Here is a 20,497-nt window from a genome sequence, read left to right on the forward strand (position 1 = left end):
TGGCTGAGGGTCTCGGCAGTATGTCTGCTGCACTGGGGGATGTCACAGAGTACCTGGCCAATTCTGATGGGCTCTGCGGGACTTGTCCCGCACTCAGATGGAAATGGCTGTGATGCTGCGGAGCTGGTCCCAGTCGCAGGTGAGTATGGCTGAAGCACTGCAGAGAATGGCGTGGTCACTGGGGGATGCGTTCCAGTCACTGACCAGTTTTGCCAAGGGTTTCAATACGATAGTGCAGACCATGGGGAGCCACCAGGATTGACAGAGCCAGATGATGCATGGTGAACCCCAGGGCCCTGTGAGCACCGACCGGGAGAAGAGGGCGCTGAGTGCCTCCATAGGGCGGTGACGGTGCCACCAGCTGCACCTGGGACGTGTCCTCTGGGGGCTCTGGGGCTGGAGGGCCCTGGTTTATTTGTCAGCGGCACATGCACAGCCATGCTGACCTGCTCCTTGTGCTGATGCCAAGATGCGGCCTCATCAGAAGGGTGGAACTGAGGAGTGCTGGAATGCTAGGCAACATGGCCCGCCTACCTACGGGAACCCACTTGGCATGTGCCAAGTGCTCACTTAAACACGATTGCCAATTCCCTATTAGCAATTGCCTTTAGCCGCACAGCCAGAGGCCTTAGCAGTTGGTGTGGGTTATGGGTGATCGGTGAGGCAGACGGACTGGACAGGGGTTGCCCCCAGAATGGGGTTGGGATCCAAGGGTTGGCATGGTGGTGCCATGAGCGATTGCCTCCCCCCCCCAGTTGCCCGCCCAGCGCCTGTCCCCCCACCCTCCCATGGCAGCCCACCCCTGCGGAGGATCACCACACCCAGCTGAGGGTCCCCCAATCCCAGCAGAGCACTGGGGTGGCAAGGCGGGTCTAACATATGATGAACGGCTGAGGATCCTGGGATTGTATTCATTGGAGTTTAGAAGGTTAAGGGGAGATCTAATAGAAACTTACAAGATAATACATGGCTTAGAAAGGGTGGACGCAAAGAAACTGTTTCCGTTAGGCGAGGAGACGAGGACCCGTGGGCACAGCCTTAGAATTAGAGGGGGTAAATTCAGAACAGAAATGCGGAGACATTTCTTCAGCCAGAGAGTGGTGGGCCTGTGGAATTCATTGCCGCGGAGTGCAGTGGAGGCCAGGACGCTAAATGGCTTCAAGGCAGAGATAGATAAATTCTTGATGTCGCGAGGAATTAAGGGCTACGGGGAGAATGCTGGTAGGTGGAGTTGAAAAGCCCATCAGCCATGATTGAATGGTGGAGTGGACTCGATGGGCCGAATGGCCTTACTTCCACTCCTATGTCTTATGGTCTTATGGTCTTATGTTTTCCATAGATGCAGGCCTCATCAATGCCTTATGAGAGACAATAGGGGCAGCAAACGTTATTACAGATGTTGGGGTTATGGCATTGCATTTTTTTAAAATAAATTAAGAGTTCCCAATAATTATTTTCCAATTAAGGAGCAATTTAGTGTGGGCAATCCACCTAACCTGCTCAACTTTGGGTTGTGGGGATGAAACCCACACAAACACGGGGAGAATGTGCAAACTCCACACAGACAGAGCCGGGATCGAACCTGGGACTTCGGCGCGGGGAGGCTGCAGTGCTAACCACTGCACCACTGTGCTGCCTTAATGGCATTGCATTCTCAGAAATCTGTGTGCACCGAGAACAAAGCCATGCCTTGGCAGCTGAGCTGAAGGTGCGTTGAATCAATGACTCCCTGGTGTACTTGCCTACCTGAGGGTTCCTCAACTCTGCCTCCACGTCCTCACCCTCTGCCTCAGTAGAGCCTTGCTCTGAGGCAGAGGCTATCCTCATCCTCCAGTAGGTTCCCCACTTGGCAGTGCTGGATTGTGCAGAGCTCAGTCGCCAATGACTATGAGTGACTCGTGCTCTGGAGGATATTGCAGTGCCCCCCCACCCCCTGCCGATTGGTTGAGATAATGGAACCTCATCTCCAGCAGCCCAATGATCCGCTCAACGACCGGCCTTGTGGAGGTATCACTCCTTCTGCCTCTGTCTTTGGGTGCCAGAGTAGTGTTATGAAGCACCTTTTCAAGGCACACCTTTTGTGGTCCAGCGGCCAACCATCCAGCTGGGTTGGTGCCATAAACAGCCTTGGCACGTGGAAGTGTTGCAGGTTAAATGCGTCATTGGAGCTGCCAAGGTTCCTTGCACAGAATTGCAGAGTCTGGATCTTGTGGTCCCGTACTATCTGCATAGTCATGGAGTGGTAACTCTTCCTATTCACAAAGGCACTTGGCTGAACCTCTGGTTTTGTGATGGCAACATGATTGCAGTCTCTTGCACCCTGGATGCAGGGGAACCCAACAATAACTGCAAAGCCTCTGGCTGGTTTCATTCACCCAGCAATGAATGAATGTGTGGACATGTCTGAAGAGAGCATCGGTGATGAGTTTGATGAAGCTATGGACAGCTTATTGGTTCACTCCACACAATTCTCCCACTGATCCCTGGAAATATCCAGATAAAAAATGAATTGGAGGCTATTGTGACTTTTAGAGCAAATTGCATTGGGTATCTACTCGTACAGTTGGAGGTGATCTCTGGCCCAATCATCTGGCATAATGATGTCACCGTGCCCCTGGAGAGGCGGAGCCTCCTGGAGCACTGGCTGTTTGGTAGCTGGATCACTGCCAGTAAACTCTGGCAACAGGGTAGTGATGTCTTTTGAGGACCCATCTGCTTTGCTCTCCCTGATGGCTCTGCACCCCCTGTGCCTGCGCCTATCTTCACACGGGTCTCTCCTTGCAATGCGGCCTGCGGACACCTGGCATCCTCTCCTATTGTCTCTCCCTTCCTTCTCAGAGAAGATGTCCTCAGCAGAGAACACAATCCCTATCTGCTGAAATGCAAATGGCACTGCCCTGTTTTATGAAGGCTGAAATGGGCAGAAACTCTCCAATAGATTTGAAAGAACATAAGAAACCTCAAAACAAAGCTTAATGAATCAAACACTTCAGAAGAAGCCAGAGGAAAAGGTCTAAAATTTCAGTAATAAAGCAGAAAAAACTCTCACCTGAATTCCTAACCACCCACACAGCAAATTTTCCGACTCCCCTTTATCCCACATTCAGATGAGAATAGTGAACAAACTGGATGGCCACCCGCTCGTTCTGCCTGAGCAACAAGCAAACAAGACATCACACGGGCAATGTAAAATCACCTTCATTTGTCCTTTTTATTGCCTTAAGTGGCTGATTAATTGTCGGTGGGCACGCTTTCAACTCCTGCATGCGCCCACTGACCGCAATGTGGCGAGGGTGAGCGATAACATCAGGACGTGGCCCAACATCTTCTCTCAATATTTTATGGCCTTCTGGGCAGGAGCTTGCCTGCTACTACCAAGTAAAATTCTGGCCTATGTGTGTTTTGCATATCCAGAGAATGACTAGTAGACATATACCCACTGCATTAGAACAGTGGGTATATAGTGGGTAACTTGAGTAACTCACAGTTCCACAGGATTGTGCATGAATCTTTTATCTTTTGTTCGATAGGGAAAAGGGTATGTTTGTATCTATTTTTTATATGAAAAGGGAATGTTTGGGTTTTGGAAATGAAATGTAGTAATACCTGGCTAACGTTCATGAGATTCTGTCCCATGGCAATCACTATAGGCCAGCATTTCTAGCCAGCTCAATAAAGACTCTCACTGAGACAAGACACTGATGAAGACTGCTGTCCCTGTACATGAAACATTGCTCACTACGTGGTTTATTTTGCCTGTTAGGAGGGTTGCTTCTCTACCACCACTAATGGCCTGAGAAACTAAGTTTCTCAACTACCCAATGCATTGTGCCAGGCTGGAGTTAAGGAACCTCCCAACTATTCAGACTCAATGGAAGGGGTGTTTAGAGAACTGAGTGTGGATTTCAGCCCAACTGATTTGTGATGCATCCAATTTTCAAAGCAGAAAATTAGTGAGCTGATAGTCAGGAAAACTGCAAATCGGGGCATCCACATCCATTGAGTGAGACCTGTAACTTCCAGGGCTTTTAGTATAAGTCCACCTGCTAGCCTAATCGTTAGAGGTATTATCACACCCCGGCTTACGTCTGCTCAGAAATCAAATCAGGGCCTGAGGTTTACGACCACTTTCTTCAGAAAGTGTCCCATAATGGACCTGGAAGATGTTCTGGCGGTGGTTATCTTGAGTCAGGTATTGCCCCTGCCTCGAAGGAAAGTAGTAGGGGATAATAAAATATCTTCTGGAGTTTTATGGATGTTTGTAATAGTTGTGGTTATTTCAATCGTAATTAGAAATCAATTAATTGCATTTAGAAATAAAACTCAAACCATTTGGTTATCCATTTTCAGGCCCCAATAACCAGTTAAAAAGTACTCTAATTAAAGCAGCACATGTGCGTAAACATGTACATTGATAATGTTCAAATTCATTCTTTCTGATGGGGGAGCTTAAATTTGACTCTCTGCTGTAATTTTGTAGCATATTGACTGTGTTATCTAATAAAAATAATTGTGTATTTGCTATATGCAGTTTTCGTCATAGGTCCTCCAGTGTGTTAGGTGAGCATGTTCAGGTTCGTTGCCATAGGGACAGGCAGCATGCTCATGGATATTGCAAACAATCCGAGAGGGTTTGGTTTTAATTTGTTTCTGTTGTTTAATGTTAGTGCATTTTGTTGGTGGTACTGATACCACAGAAAGCTCAGTGGAAGGCATTTAGCGAGAGTTGCTATGGTTACAACTAGCGATGAAAGGAGGCACAAAGCTGCTTCAAATTCTACTTCCAAATGGTCATGGCTACAGTTCCAGTCAGGTTGCTATGTCACATATGTGCAGAGATGCGGTGATCCATCAGGGTGGGAGGCCTGGGGCTGGATCTGAAATGAGGAGGCCTAAGTCACAGCAATGAGAACAATTTAATTTGGGAGCTGGGCCAAGTTGAAACAAGGCAGCACTGGCATATATTTAGTGAGATGTGGTTAATTGAAAAGGATGAGATGTGTCAATTCAATTAGATGTAGAAGATTTAAATTACTTGAGGAAAATCTGAGTGTCTGATTGGGTTATGAGGTGCCAAGATGAAATGTCAAGTAATATTGTAGTGAGGATGCAAATAAATATCAGAACATAACATTCCATAACTGTACAACAGAAGTGCGCTGATCAATGCACGTTCTTAACTTTATTATTTTCTAGGTCACTTTCTGAAACTTCTAATTTTTTTCCATTTCTTCTTTCATCGAATGTGAGCATCGTTGGAAGGCCAACATTCGTTGTCCATCTCTAATCACCCTTGAACTGAATGGCTTGCCAGGCTATTTCAGAGACCAGTTACTGTGTATCAGTGGGCCGGTTTAGCTCACTTCACTGGACAGTTGGTTTGTGATGCTGGGTGAGGCCAACCGTGCAGGTTCAATTCCTGTAACCAGCTGAGGTTATTCATGAAGGCACCACGTTCTCAACCTTTCCTCTTGCCAGATCCTCAGCTTAACCACCAGTCAGCTCTCTCCCTCAGAGGGAAAGCAGCCTATAGTCATCTGGGACTATGGTGACTTTGCGTTACCATTTGCTTACTGTGGATCTGGGGGCATAAGTAGATCAGACCCGTTAAGAATGGAAGATTTCATTCCCCATGACAACCGATGATAGTTTCAGGGTAACCCATCGCTGAGACTAGTTTTATATTCCAGATTTGTTAATTGAATTTAAATTCCACCAGCTGCCATGGTGGGACTTGAACCCATGTTCCCAAGCATTATCCTGGGTCTCTGGATTATTAGTCTAATAACATTATGATTACACCACCATGCCCCACTAAAGCTTTATGTAATTATGTATACCAGACTGAGATTGGTCAGGAATTTCCTTCCTGAACCCACACGGAAAATAGTCCTGAAAATGCTCCTGTCCCCACATCTATTCTGCTGACGTAAAGTTCTGCTCAAATTTCCTACAAGCATCATTTGAATCCACCAAAATGTAAAACAAGTGTAACTGAGCAGAAACAATTGGAACTCTTCATTAAATGTGAAAGGTAAAGTTTCAAATCAATTAACCATCAATCGAGCAAGCCAATCAAAGCATGTTAAGGAACCTGCAACTAAGGAAGCTTTTGAATTTTTAGTGGAACGTAATCTCATGTTAAAAGTACATGAAAAGAAGCAGAAAATGCAGAGCAGGGCCGGGATTCTACCCTAACCGGCGGGGCGGGGGGTCCCGGCGTGTTGGAGTGGTGTGAACCACTCCAGCGTCGGGCTGCACCAAACGTGCAGAAGTTTCCGCACCTTTAGGGGCCAAGCCCTAACATTGAGGGGCTAGGCCCATGCCGGAGTGGTTCCCGCTCCGCCGGCTGGCATGAACGGCCTTTGGCACCATGCCAGCTGGGGCCAAAAGGCTTTTGCAGGCCGGCGTAAGTCCGCGCATGCACCGGAGCGTCAGTGGCTGCTGACATCATACCGGCGCATGCGCAGGGGAGGGGGTCTCTTCCACCTCCGCCATGGTGAAGACCATGGCGAAGGCGGAAGAAAAGGAGTGCCCCCACGGCACAGGACCGCCCGCCGATCGGTGAGCCCCGATCGCGGACCAGGCCACCGTGGAGACACCCCCCCGGGGTCAAATCGCCCCGAGCTCGCCCACAGGACCCCGGCGCCCGCCCGCGCCACCAATCCCGCCAGTAAGGTAGGTGGTTTAATCCACGCCGGTGGGAGAGGCTTGTCAGCGGCGGGACTTCGGCCCATCGCGGGCCGGAGAATTGTCGCGGGTGGCCCGCCAAGAGGCGTGGCACGATTCCCGCCCCCGCCGAATCCTGGGTGGCGGAGAATTCGGGACATGGCGGGGGTGGGATTGACGCCAGACCCGGGCGATTCTCCGACCCGGTGGGGGGGTCAGAGAATCCCGCCCCAGGTCTCCATGAACAGTTTAATGGTCAGAGGCATGGCCATAAGGGAATGTGGGTGAATTGTACTTTAGCATGTAACTTAACTACCCCCAAAACTCTGTGATATTTTAAGGCAATTTACATTCTGGTTGTGTATTTCTTCGGTAGTAAATAAGAAAGGCCCAATTAAGGCCATTGTGGCTGTCCCCTTCTCTAATAAGTATGCCATTTTGGTAACTGTTGGGGAGTGGATAAGAAGGATGGTTTGCACCTAAACTGGAGGAGCACCAATATCCGGGCTTGGAGGTTTTCTAGCATCACCAGGGAGCCAGAGGATATGGATAAGGTACTAAATGAGTACTTGCATCAGTATTCACCAAGAAAAGGACTTGGTGGTTGATGAGTCTAGGATAGGGTGAGTAAATATTCTGGGTCATGTAGATATCAAAAAGGAGGCGTTGTTGGGGGTCTTAAAAAGCATTAAGATGGATAGGTTCCCAGGGCTTGATGGGATCTACCCCAGAACACTGAGGGAGTCAAGGGAGGAAATTGCTGGGGTCTTGACAGAAATTTTTGTACCTTCACTGGCTACAGGTGAAGTCCCAGAGAATTGGAGAATAGCCAATGTTGTTCCTTTGTTTAAGAAGGATAGACAGGATAATCCAGGAAATTATAGGCCAGTGAGCCTTGCATCAGTGGTAGGGAAATTATTGGAAAAGATACTTGGGGACAGGATTTATTCACATTGAGAAACAAATGAATTTATTAGCATGGTTTTGTGAAGGGGAGGTCGTGTCTCACTCGTTTGATCGGGTTTATTGAGGAAGTGACAAAGATGATTGATGAAGGAAGGGCAGCGGATGTTGTCTACATGGACTTCAGTAAAGACTTTGACAAGATCCCTCATGGCAGATTTATACAAAAGGTGAAGTCACACAGGATCAGAGGTGAGCTGGCAAGATGGATACAGGACTGGTTCGGTCATAGAGACAGAGGATGGTGGTAGAAGGGTGCTTTTCTGAATGGGAGGCTGTACCTAGTGATGTTCCGCAAGGATCAGTGCTGGGACCTTTGTTGTTCGGAGTATATATAAATGATTTAAAGGAAAATGTAGCTGATTTGTACATTTGCGGACGACACTCAGATTGGTGGAATTGTGGATCTTGAAGAGGATTGTCAGAGGATACAGCCGGATATAGATCGGTGGGGGATCCCTGGATATAGATTGGTTGGAGACTTGGGCGGAGAAATGGTGGATGGAGTTTAATCTGGACAAATTGAGGTAATGCATTTTATAATATCTAATGCAGGTGGGAATTATGTAGTAAATGGCAGAAACCTTTGGAGTATTGACAGGCAGAGAGATCTGGGTGTACAGGTACACAGATCACTGAAATTGGCAACGCAGGTGGTTAAGGCTGTCAAGAAGACACATGGCATGATTGCCTTCATCAGTCAAGGCATTGAGTATAAAAATTGACAAGTCATGCTGCAGCTGTACAGAACCTTAGTTAGGCCACATTTGAAATATTGCATACAATTCTGGTCATCACACTTCCAGAAGGACGTGGATGCTTTGGAGAGGGCACATGCCCTATTATGTATTTTCTTTTCTTTTCATGTATTTTATGATCTGTTGAGCTGTTCGCAGAAAAATACTTTTCACTGTACCTCAGTACACGTGACAATAAACAAAAATCCAAAATCCAATCCAACAGAATAGGTTTACCAGGATGTTGCCTGGTCTGGACGGTATTAGCTATGAGATGTTTGATAAACCCGGATTGTTTCCACTGGAACGACGGAGGTTGAGGGGCGACATGATAGAGGTTTACAAAATTATGAATGACATGGACAGTCAGATGCTTTTTCCCAGGGTGGAAAAGTCAATTACAAGGGGATATAAGTTTAACGTGCGAGGGGGAAAGTTCAGAGGAGATGTGCGAGGCACGTTTTTTACACAGGGTGGTGAGTGCCTGGAATGCACTGTCGGGGGAGGTGGTGGAAGCAGATACGATAGAGGCATTTAAGAGACATCTTGACTAATACATGAATAGGATGGGAATAGAGGGATTTGGATCCCGGAAGTACAGAAGGTTTTAATTTAGACAGGCATCATGATCGGACTGAAGGGCCTGCATTGTTCCCTTTGTTCTTTGGTTGTGACATTGGAATCTTCTTAGAAGTAAACAAATAATTTTATTCATTGATATACTTTCCAAGTGTTTCATATTACTCTGAATAAGCCTCATAGCTTAAGGCAGTATCCTTTTTCGATGGAGGACTGACAGCCTTAATTTCTCCAAGATAATTACCAGCCTAACTTGCTCTGGTTGAATGACAAATTACATTCTTACAGATTGGTTCATTTCATTCCATTCTTATCCTTAGCAATACTAACTTTATGCATTCATAATTTCAAAATTATAATATCCTTCGATGCATTTAGTACAATCATTTTCAAAGTCAGGGTTGCAACCTGAGGATGGGTCACGCACTGACGTCAGGGCGTTCCCAATCACGGGACGCAGTGCCCAACAGCCGCAACCGGCTTTTAAAAATCCCGGAGCCCTGCGAGGCAAACCGCCTCCTCCTGAAGTCAGCACGCTAACCCAGGAGCAAATCGTTTTAAAAATCGATGGAGTCTTCTCTCCAGAAGCAGCGGCAGAGATCACGTCTCGTACCCCGTACATTGATGTCACATCCTCTGGGCACGAGAGAAATGCCTGCATTTTGTAGCTGCCAGCAGTGCTCGTGTCAGCTCCACGGTCTCTGGTGAACAACCCATAAAGAAGAAGGTGAAAAAGGAACAAAGCAGCATAAAGATGGGTTCTTGAGGTATGGGTTTATTAATTATGCCACTGCAAATCAGGATGCAAAGTTCAGGTGTGTTATATGCAAGGAAATACTGTAAAATGAAAAATAAAACCCTCAAAACTTCAAAGTCATTTCAAGATTAAACATGACAAATTTGAGGACAAACCTCCTGATTTTCTTCAACAGATGCAGTGAGATCTTAAATTATCACCTGGAGTCCTTGGCAGAAATGTAACATTGAGTGAGAAAGCAAGTGAGATTGTGAGAACCAAACAGGCTCAGCTGTCACATTAAAGATAAGCAAAAATAGTGGTCATGAAGTTTGGGCAGGGTGGGCGGCGAAGTCCGGGCGGCATGGTTCACAAAGGTCGGCCGGCGCGGGTCCCGAAGGATGGCCGGCTGGTAAAAATGAGACCGGGGCAACAAAATTTGAAACACACTGATTGGGCAGAGATCAGCTACTGCAGGACAATTGAGAACATGATACAAATTAGTGGAACAGGGTTAAAGCACTAGCATAAGGCTTAGATTCATAGAATTTTTTTTTACAGTGCAGAAGGAGGCCATTCGGCCCATCGAGTCTGCGCCAGCTCTTGGAAAGTGCACGCTACCCAAGGTCAACAATGGCAGCACGGTAGCATGGTGGTTAGCATAAATGCTTCACAGCTCCAGGGTCCCAGGTTCGATTCCCGGCTGGGTCACTGTCTGTGCGGAGTCTGCACGTCCTCCCCGTGTGTGCGTGGGTTTCCTCCGGGTGCTCCGGTTTCCTCCCACAGTCCAAAGATGTGCGGGTTAGGAGGATTGGCCATGCTAAATTGCCCGTAGTGTCCTAAAAAGTAAGGTTAAGGGGGGGGTTGTTGGGGTACGGGTATAGGGTGGATGCATGGGTTTGAGTAGGGTGATCATTGCTCGGCACAACATCGAGGGCCGAAGGGCCTGTTCTGTGCTGTACTGTTCTATGTTCTATGTTCTAACACTTCCACCCTATTCCCATAACCCAGTAACCCCACCCAACACTAAGGGCAATTTTGGACACTAAGGGCAATTTATCATGGCCAACCCACCTAAGCTGCATATCTTTGGACTGTGGGAGGAAACCGGAGCACCCGGAGGAAACCAACGCACACACGAGGAGGATGTGCAGACTCCGCACAGACAGTGACCCAAGCCGGAATCGAACCTGGGACCCTGGAGCTGTGAAGTAATTGTGCTATCCACAATGCTACCGTGCTGCCCTCATTTGCAGTTGCAATGCTCTCATTTTACTTAAGTTCTCAGCTGTGGCTTGCGAAAGGAGAACATTTTGATTAACTTTTGGTTCAACCAATTTCAACCAAAGTCAAGCTGTAACTTTTCTACATAACTTTTCCAATCAGTGATAATACTTCAGGAACCAAAAAAGGCTAGTGTTTCGCATCATCTCATCCTTTAGGGGAATGGGGCTGAAAAGTTGGAAAATGATGTTTGGTTTGTAGGATAATTGAACACTATTTGGACATGGTAGATAGATCAATAATAATTTCTGACTTCATTTTCTACCCCCATTACTGAAATTCACTGAAGCATTTGTATGTTGGTAAAGGGGAGAGAAGGTAAAGTAAGACAGCACAGCAGGTGACCCTGTACCCACCCTGCCTATGCCATCACTCTGAAAGAGCCAATTTAGCTCTTGCACATCTTTTGTTTCTTTTTCAAGTATATATCCAAATCCCCTTTGCAAATTAATATTAAATCTGCTTTAACCACCCTTACAGGAAGTGCAATCAAAATCGCAATAACTCGCTGAGCAAAATAAAAAGCTCCTTATCTCTTCCCAGGTCCATTGCAAATTATATCGAACTGGTATCCTCTGGTTAATGCACCACCTGCTAGTGGAAATAGATTCCCCTTGACTGACTTTATCGAAACTCCTCAGAATCAGGAACACTTCTGCTAAATCTCCCCTTCTCTTCTCCAAGGAGAACAATCCCCAACTCATCTAATCCTCTCTAGATGCTTGAGTAATTGGGATTACGGTTGCCACATTAACCGATACAGGAAAAGGACAGCTTCACTAATGACTCCCACCAGTGAGGGATGAATTATGCCATCACAGATTGTTAACCAAGTAAGTCTCCAGGCACTAGACCCGTACAGGGAAAACATCTCTTCCCCTTAATGAATACCATAAAAAGGAATATTATTGCGCCTTGCCTCTCTGTGAGCCCCATTCAGGGAATTAATTAATCAGAGTCAAGGCTTTGTTGCAAGTTAAGCAATGTCTTTGGCACCATTAGGGAACTTACAGAAAGGAACCTCACCAGATGTTGAGTAATGGTGCAGAGTGGGCTGAGTTGCTGTGGGAATAATTATTTGCTTCCAAGGATTCTACTGTTTTTTTCCTTTTGATTCTGACAGACTCAAGCTATCTAAAGATCCGCCTCTGGGAGATGAATATTTTTTTAGTTATTCCAAAATTATATTTCCAAATCCCAAGGTTTATGTGCCTTCCTGAAGAGGAATGTCACTGACTGCAAGAAGAAATCCATTCATAAATATGGGCACAAATGAGGAAACAACAGTACTGCAATGGCGAATGGCATGCACAGACAGTAAGTACAACAATTAAAAATAAGTTTTCGTTAAATAAAGTTTAACAATAGTATTTTATTATTGTACTAAATCAGCTGATTAGAAAATAAATTTCCTGAACCATTTGAAGGCAAACAACATCAATATATGGAAAGGTAGACTCTGCTTGGACACCAGCCATTACTGAGCCATGTCATGCACTTGCAGAGTGCATCTATAATTAATATATTTATACCATTAACATTTTTATTGTTCCTCTTCATGCAGATAAAAGAACAACCCACGGGGTCGGGTGCATTCTGAGATTTCTAAACTGAATGAGAATCAGTCACACAAAATGAGGCTGGCAATATCCAGTAGACCCTAATGTGGTGCATTGTACTGCTCCGAATGCGGTATGTGGTCGAACCAATGACAGTACTGTGAAATGTCAATGCTTTCAATGAATAGATGTCATTTCTTCCAGAATACATATACATATTAGTTTTATGTGAGTGTCTGACAGTCCAGTAATGAACAGAAAGCCTCATTGAGCCCTAAGATACTGCTTACACTATTTCCTATAAAATACTGAGTATCCTTAACTTTTTATGGCAGACAGCATTTATTTAAAAATTGAACTACGGTTCATTCCTGGAATGATCTTTCATAGAAAGCTTGGAAACTTGTTGATTTTAGTTGGAGATTGAAATTCATTCATGATATTCTAATCTGCCTCCACGAAAGTGCCCAGGTCTTCTCGCCATTGTGATGCAAACATATGAAATAGGAGTAGGCCACTCGGACCCTCAAACCTATTCTGCCATTCAGTAAGATCATGGCTGATCTGCTAAGAACTTCAACCCCACATTCCTGCCGACCTCCAATAATCTTTCACACCATAGTTAATCAAGAATCTATCCAGCAATGCATTAAAAATATTCAAAGGCTGCTTCCACTGCCTTTTGAGGAAGAGAGTTCTGGAGACTCACAACCCTCTGAGAGAAAACACTTCTCATCTCTGTCTTAAATGGGGGTCTCCTTATTTTTAAACAGTGACTCTTAGTTCTAGATTCTCTGACAAGATGAAACATTCTCTCCACATTGACCCTGCCAATACCCCTCAGGATCTCAAAGATTTTGATTAAGTTGCCTCTTACTCTTCCAGACTCCAATGGATACAAACCTAACCTCTCCAAACCTTCCTCATAAGACAACCCATCCATTCCTCATACAAGTCCAGTAAACCTTCTTTGAACCATATCTGACACATTTACATCTTTAGTTAAGGAGACCAAGATAATACTCCAGATGTGGGTCTCACCAATGTCCTGTACAATTGTAGCATAACCTCCCTAATCTTGTAATCAGTTACCTTCACAATAAATGATAACATTATATTAGCTTTCCTAATTATTTACTGTATCTGAATACGAGCCTCTTGTGATCCATGGACGAGGACACCCAGATCCCTCTGCACTTCAGAGCTCTGCAATCTCTCACCATTTATTTTTTTTTAAAAATATTTTTATTCTCCCCCTTTTCCACATTTTCTATCTCTCACCATTTAAATAATATACTTGTTTTTATTCTTCTTGCCACAAATGGAACATTTCACATTTGCTCACATTATACACCGTTTGCCAGATTTTTGCCCACTCGCTTAGCTTGGCCCACTCACTTAACCTCCTTACCTCCTTTTCACAATTTACTTTCCTACCTACCTTTGCGTTGTCAGCAAATTTTGCAACCATACCTTCAGTCTCTTCATCCAAGCCACTTTGATTAGTTGCAAAAGGTTGAGGGCCCAGCACAGGCCCCGAGAATACACCACTCATCACATCCTGCCAACGAGACATGATTTCCTTTGTCTCTTTTATCATGTTCATCCCCTTTCCAACTATATAATCCTGTACATTTTTATTTTCCTTCAGTTCTGTAGAAAGATCATTTAGATCTGAAATGTTAACTCGGTTTCTCTCCACAGATAATGCCAGATATGCTGAATTTATCCAGCATTGTCCATTTATATCTCAGAAAAATACCAATTTCTGCCAACTCTCTGATTCCTGTTAGCTAGTCAGTCTTCAATCCATGCAAATGTGTTACCCACTCCACCATAGCTTTCATTGCCCATGCTAACTTTTGATGTGGCAACTTAACAAAGACCTTCTGGAAATTTATGTACAGTACATCCACTGGTTCGCCTTTATTCACAACACTTGTGACTCCTTCAAAGAACAGTTGGAGAGAGAGTCATGTAACAAGCCAATCCTTTATGAAGCCATGCTTTATAAAAAAAAGGCTTTATCAATTCACTGGTTGGAAACTGCTAATTGAATTTTTAATTAGACTTAAGCCACATTCAAATGACTTGAAATCACAGTTAAGGTTGGCTGAAAATTTGCACCAATGTACACAATGGGCAGGATTCTCCAGTTGCCGATGCCGAAATCGCGTTCAGCGTTCGGCCGGAGAATACCCATGCCCGATTAAATCGAGGATGGCGCTGCTTTCACGATGCTCCTCGGGTTCAAGAATCTCCATGGGCCCACTCCCATCTCCCTCATAAGCCGCAGTGCCTCCACTCCCTCGATTGGGCAAGCAAGCGTGGCTGCGACCTATCCATCCTTGGTTCTCTTACCATACTCCAACCCACTCCCACTATTAGCTCATACAAATCCAAGTCCGGCATGGCCCCTAGCACCTTCCTCACAAATCCTGCATCATCCCAGTTAGGGGCATACAGGGTTGCCAGCGCCACTAACCTATCCTCCAACACCCCTGTTACTATTACGTATCTACCCTCCTTGTCCGCCACCACCCTCTCCATCTGGAACCTCACCCTCTTACCCACCAACAGCGCTATCCCCCGCACCCTGCTGTCCAACCCGGAGTTAAATACTTGGCTCACCCAGCCTCTCCTGAGCCTCAATTGTTCTTCGCCTTCAGGTGGGTCTCTTGTCACATGGCAACATCAGTCTTTAAGCCTTTTGGGTGCGCAAACACCCTCAGTCTCTTCACTGCCCTCCCCCACCCCAAACCCCTCACGTTCCACGTTACTATTTTGACCGGGGAGGGGGTCTCTCACCCCACCCCGCCCCTCCTGTCCACCATCAGCATAACTCCGGCCTTGTCCACTGGACCTCGTCCCGTCCCTTTGTTGCCATCGAACCCATCCCTCCTTCCCAGAATCCACTTCCTCTTGAAAACACCTCTCCCAGTATCGGTCCCCTCCCCCGACTTTTTACACCTCCCAGGCTCATCGAAACCTGTTCGGACCATATATTTATGCATGGATCTAGTGTTGCCATCTAGTGGTTGTCTTACACTATGATGTGGTCATTAACCCTTCATATTTCTTCATATATACATATCACTACATGGACCTCTAACGAGGTTGGAGCTTCTCCCCCTTCTAGGTCTTTCTGATCTCTTACATGAGCATCATGTATGCTTCTGATGTTAACCTTTTACTCTGCATGACTAACCTTCAAGAGCTGTACACCTCTGTTTTTGTTTTCAATCTCAAGGAAACTTTTGCAGTTATAGCAAATAAACAGTGTAACATTTGCTGAATTTGCAAGCATATCCTTTGAAAGGAAAAACCTCTTGCGGTCAAAGGAGGAGTGGGAAAAGAGGGAAGCGATCCTTCCCTCCTCACCTGGCCGTAAGAATTCATAAATAAAATAGACTTCATCCACAGAAAGGCAAGCTTCAAGAGCTTTAAAATTTAACACAACCTTTGTCAGTACTTCTGCTAATGAATGTAGATGCATTTCCAAATCTTCAGGCTTGAACTAGCAGAACAATGCTAGCATTGGCTCAAAGCAGTTTGCACTTCACATTAATGGTCACTCACATGTGAGTGATTCTGTAAAATGGAAATATCAGATCACCAATTGTTCTGCACCTCTCCCTTTGATGTCATTGGAAATTGAAACAAGGAGAGGCATACATCAGGAGGCTGGTCCAGTTAATGCCCGCTTTACAGTATTGTCCAAAGTCTTGTGATGTGTACATCTTAAAACTCAATATGGCATCACAGTGAGATTCGCTCCACAAGGGAGTCTTGCTCTGCTTTGCTATTGCGGCCCTGATTCCAGAGTGCAGCCACATTTATATTAGAGAAAAATGTTGCGTGACAAGAGATCAGTGTTTGGCGAAGCAGAGCACAAAATGCAGGATTGAGCACAGCAGTCGGTGTGCCTGATTTGTCACACTCTCAATGTTCTGGTGATGAATTTAATTGAACGGAAAATCAGGAGTGTCATGAATCTGGTTGCAATAACTGTGAGGAACTGATGACCAACAAGGCAGGTAAACACACAGGAGCTTTATTTGGAAACAAAATAATTATATACATACGACGGCGATAAGAAAGCTGGTTAACTCAAAGGCTCCCAGACTCCCAAACCTGTCAACTCCAACCGTCAAACAATCGTCTCTCTGCGAATGGCCCGATGGGTCATGTGACCCCCAATAATTCTAGCTCCCACAAAGGGGCACGGCCTCTTTACCTGATTTCTCAATCTGGCCTTCCAATACATGAAACCCCTGCCCACAAAACTTCACAAACTGCAACTGTAGTGTGATGCACCCTTAAATCTCAGGGGTTGGATTTCAAAGAGTCCGTAAGAGTGGGAATGTGGTTTCTGGAGCAATCTAATTAATCAGATACAAAATGTCAATTTCCTAACGACCGTAGAAAGACAACGATAACGTCAGCCCCGTTTTTTCAGAATATCGAGCCTCACACCAGCCTGCAGCAGTTCATACTTGTGAAATATTTTTTAATGCCATGAATACTCATTAGAATTGAACTTTTAAAAATTACGTCTTACCTTCAAGATAAAGTCGACAGTGCATGGGAATCTCATTGCTCCCCAGTTTCCGTTTGTTTAAAGATAACGTACGTCAGTTCGCTTTATGCAGTTGTGTGTAAGGTCAGCAGATTTCCTTGTTGACCTCTAACCTCTAAGACACAAGGGGAATGGTACAGGTGAATGGCAACTTGCATGGAGGCTCAGGCCTGGCAAGGGTGAGTCAGTGGCAAGGGGGAGAGTGTATGGAGTGCAGTCGGGGACATGGAAGAGTGGAAGAGGAATCCAGGGAATGACAGAGGGTGGATCACAGGAATGGAGGAGTGAAGTGAGAACAGCCTTGCATTCTCATTGTGGTTGGGAAAGTGATGGTGGGAACAGTCAGTCATGGTAAGAAAATTAGGGGCTAAAGAGCGCTGTTAGTACTGTCCAAATGTGGATTCATTGCAGAGTGTTGGCTGGATAGGCCCTTACAGGGCTTTGACTTCACCTATCGCCGCTCAGAATGATCTTAAACAATTATTAGAAAAAGAGATTATTTAACAATTTTAATTTTTATTGTGTACATTAGGTATAAGGTATACACTTAAGCTGAATTTGTATTTGTACCGGCAGCATGGTGGAGCAGTGGTTAGCACTACTGCCTCACGGTGCTGAGGTCCCAAGTTCGATCCCGGTTCTTGGTCACTGTCCGTGTGGAGTTTACACATTTTCCCTATGTTTGCGTGGGTTTCAACCCACAACCCAAAGATGTGCAGGGTAGGTGGATTGGCCACACTAAATAGCCCCTTTATTGGAAAAAATGAATTGGGTACTCTAAATTATATATTTTTATAAATTATATTTGTACATTTGTGTGCTAACAAAGGGTCAAAACTTCAGTTTAGCTTCAAGTTAAACAAAGGTGTTTGCTAGTCTATAAGTTTAGTTTCACATTAAACTGTCCCTGCATTGAAATGAAGATTGTATGACATACATAGAACATAGAACGATACAGCGCAGTACAGGCCCTTCGCCCCTCAATGTTGCACCGACATGGAAAAAAAACTAAAGGCCATCTAACCTACACTATACCCTTATTATCCAAATGCTTATCCAATAAACTTTTAAATGCCCTCAATGTTGGCGAGTTCACTACTGTTGCAGGTAGGGCATTCCACAGCCTCACCACTCTTTGCGTAAAAAAACCACCTCTGAGCTCTGTCCGATATCTATTACCCCTCAATTTAAGGCTATGTCCCCTCGTGCTAGCCACCTCCATCCGCGGGAGAAGGCTCTCGCTGTCCACCCTATCTAACCCTCTGATCATTTTGTATGCCTCTATTAGGTCACCTCTTAACCTTCTTCTCTCTAACGAAAACAACCTCACGTCCATCAGCCTTTCCTCATAAGATTTTCCCTCCATACCAGGCAACATCCTGGTAAATCTCCTCTGCACCCGTTCCAAAGCTTCCACGTCCTTCCTATAATGAGGCGACCAGAACTGTACGCAATACTCCAAATGCGGCCGTACTAGAGTTTTGTACAACTGCAACATGACCTCATGGCTCCGGAACTCAATCCCTCTACCAATAAAGGCCATCACACCATAGGCCTTCTTCACAACCCTATCAACCTGGGTGGCAACTTTCAGGGATCTATGTACATGGACACCGAGATCCCTCTGCTCATCCACATTACCAAGAATTTTACCATTAGCCAAATATTCCTTATTCCTGTTATTCTTTCCAAAGTGAACCACCTCACACTTCTCCACATTAAACTCCATTTGCCACCTCTCAGCCCAGCTCTGCAGCTTATCTATGTCCCTCTGTAACCTGCAACATCCTTCCGCACTGTCTACAACTCCACCGACTTTAGTGTCGTCTGCAAATTTACTTACCCATCCTTCTGCGCCCTCCTCTAGGTCATTTATAAAAATGACAAACAGCAACGGCCCCAGAACAGATCCTTGTGGTACGCCACTCGTAACTGAACTCCATTCTGAACATTTCCCATCAACCACCACTCTCTGTCTTCTTTCAACTAGCCAATTACTGATCCACATCTCTAAATCACCCTCAATCCCCAGCCACCGTATTTTCTGCAATAGCCGACCGTGGGGAACCTTATCAAACGCTTTACTGAAATCCATATACACCACATCAACTGCTTTACCCTCGTCCACCTGTTCAGTCACCTTCTCAAAGAACTCGGTAAGGTTTGTGAGGCATGACCTACCCTTCACAAAACCATGCTGACTATCCCTAATCATATTATTCCTATCTAGATGATTATAAATCGTATCTTTTATAATCCTCTCCAAGACTTTACCCACCACAGATGTTAGGCTCACCGGCCTATAGTTACCGGGGTTATCTCTACTCCCCTTCTTGAACAAAGGGACCACATTTGCTATCCTCCAGTCCTCTGGCACTATTCCTGTAGCCAATGATGACCTAAAAATCAAAGCCAAAGGCTCAGCAATCTCTTCCCTGGCTTCCCAAAGAATCCTAGGATAAATCCCATCAGGCCCCGGGGACTTATCTATTTTCACCTTATAAAGAATTGCCAACACTTCTTCCCTACGCACCTCAATGCCATCTATTCTAATAGCCTGGGTCTCAGCATTCTCCTCCACAATATTATCTTTTTCCTGAGTGAATACTGATGAAACGTATTCAGTTAGTAACTCGCTTATCTCCTCAGCCTCCACACACAACTTCCCACCACTGTCCTTGACTGGCCCTACTCTTACCCTAGTCATTCTTTTATTCCTGACATACCTATAGAAAGCTTTTGGGTTTTCCTTGATCCTACCTGCCAAAGACTTCTCATGTCCCCTCCTTGCTCGTCTTAGCTCTCTCTTTAGATCCTTCCTCGCTTCCCTGTAACTATCAAGCGCCCCAACTGAGACTTCACGCCTCATCTTCACATAGGCCTCCTTTTTCCTCTTAACAAGAGATTCCACTTCTTTGGTAAACCACGGTTCCCTCGCTCTACCCTTTCCTCCCTGTCTGACTGGTACGTACTGATCAAGAACACGCAATAGCTGTTCCTTGAACAAGCTCCACATATCCAGTGTGCCCAACCCTTGCAGCCTACTTCTCCAACCTACACATCCTAAGTCATGTCTAATGGCATCATAATTGCCCTTCCCCCAGCTATAACTCTTGCCCTGCGGGGTATTCTTATCCCTTTCCATCACTAATGTAAAGGTCACCGAATTGTGGTCACTGTCTCCAAAGTGTTCACCTACCTCCAGATCTAACACCTGGCCTGGTTCATTACCCAAAACCAAATCCAAAATGGCCTCACCTCTTGTTGGCCTGTCAACATATTGTGTCAGAAAACCCTCCTGCACACATTGGACAAAGAACGACCCATCCAATGTACTCGAACTATATCTTTTCCAGTCAATATTAGGAAAGTTAAAGTCTCCCATAACAAC

Source organism: Scyliorhinus canicula, chromosome 18, assembly GCF_902713615.1.
Source record: "Scyliorhinus canicula chromosome 18, sScyCan1.1, whole genome shotgun sequence".
NCBI classification, from domain to species: domain Eukaryota; kingdom Metazoa; phylum Chordata; class Chondrichthyes; order Carcharhiniformes; family Scyliorhinidae; genus Scyliorhinus; species Scyliorhinus canicula.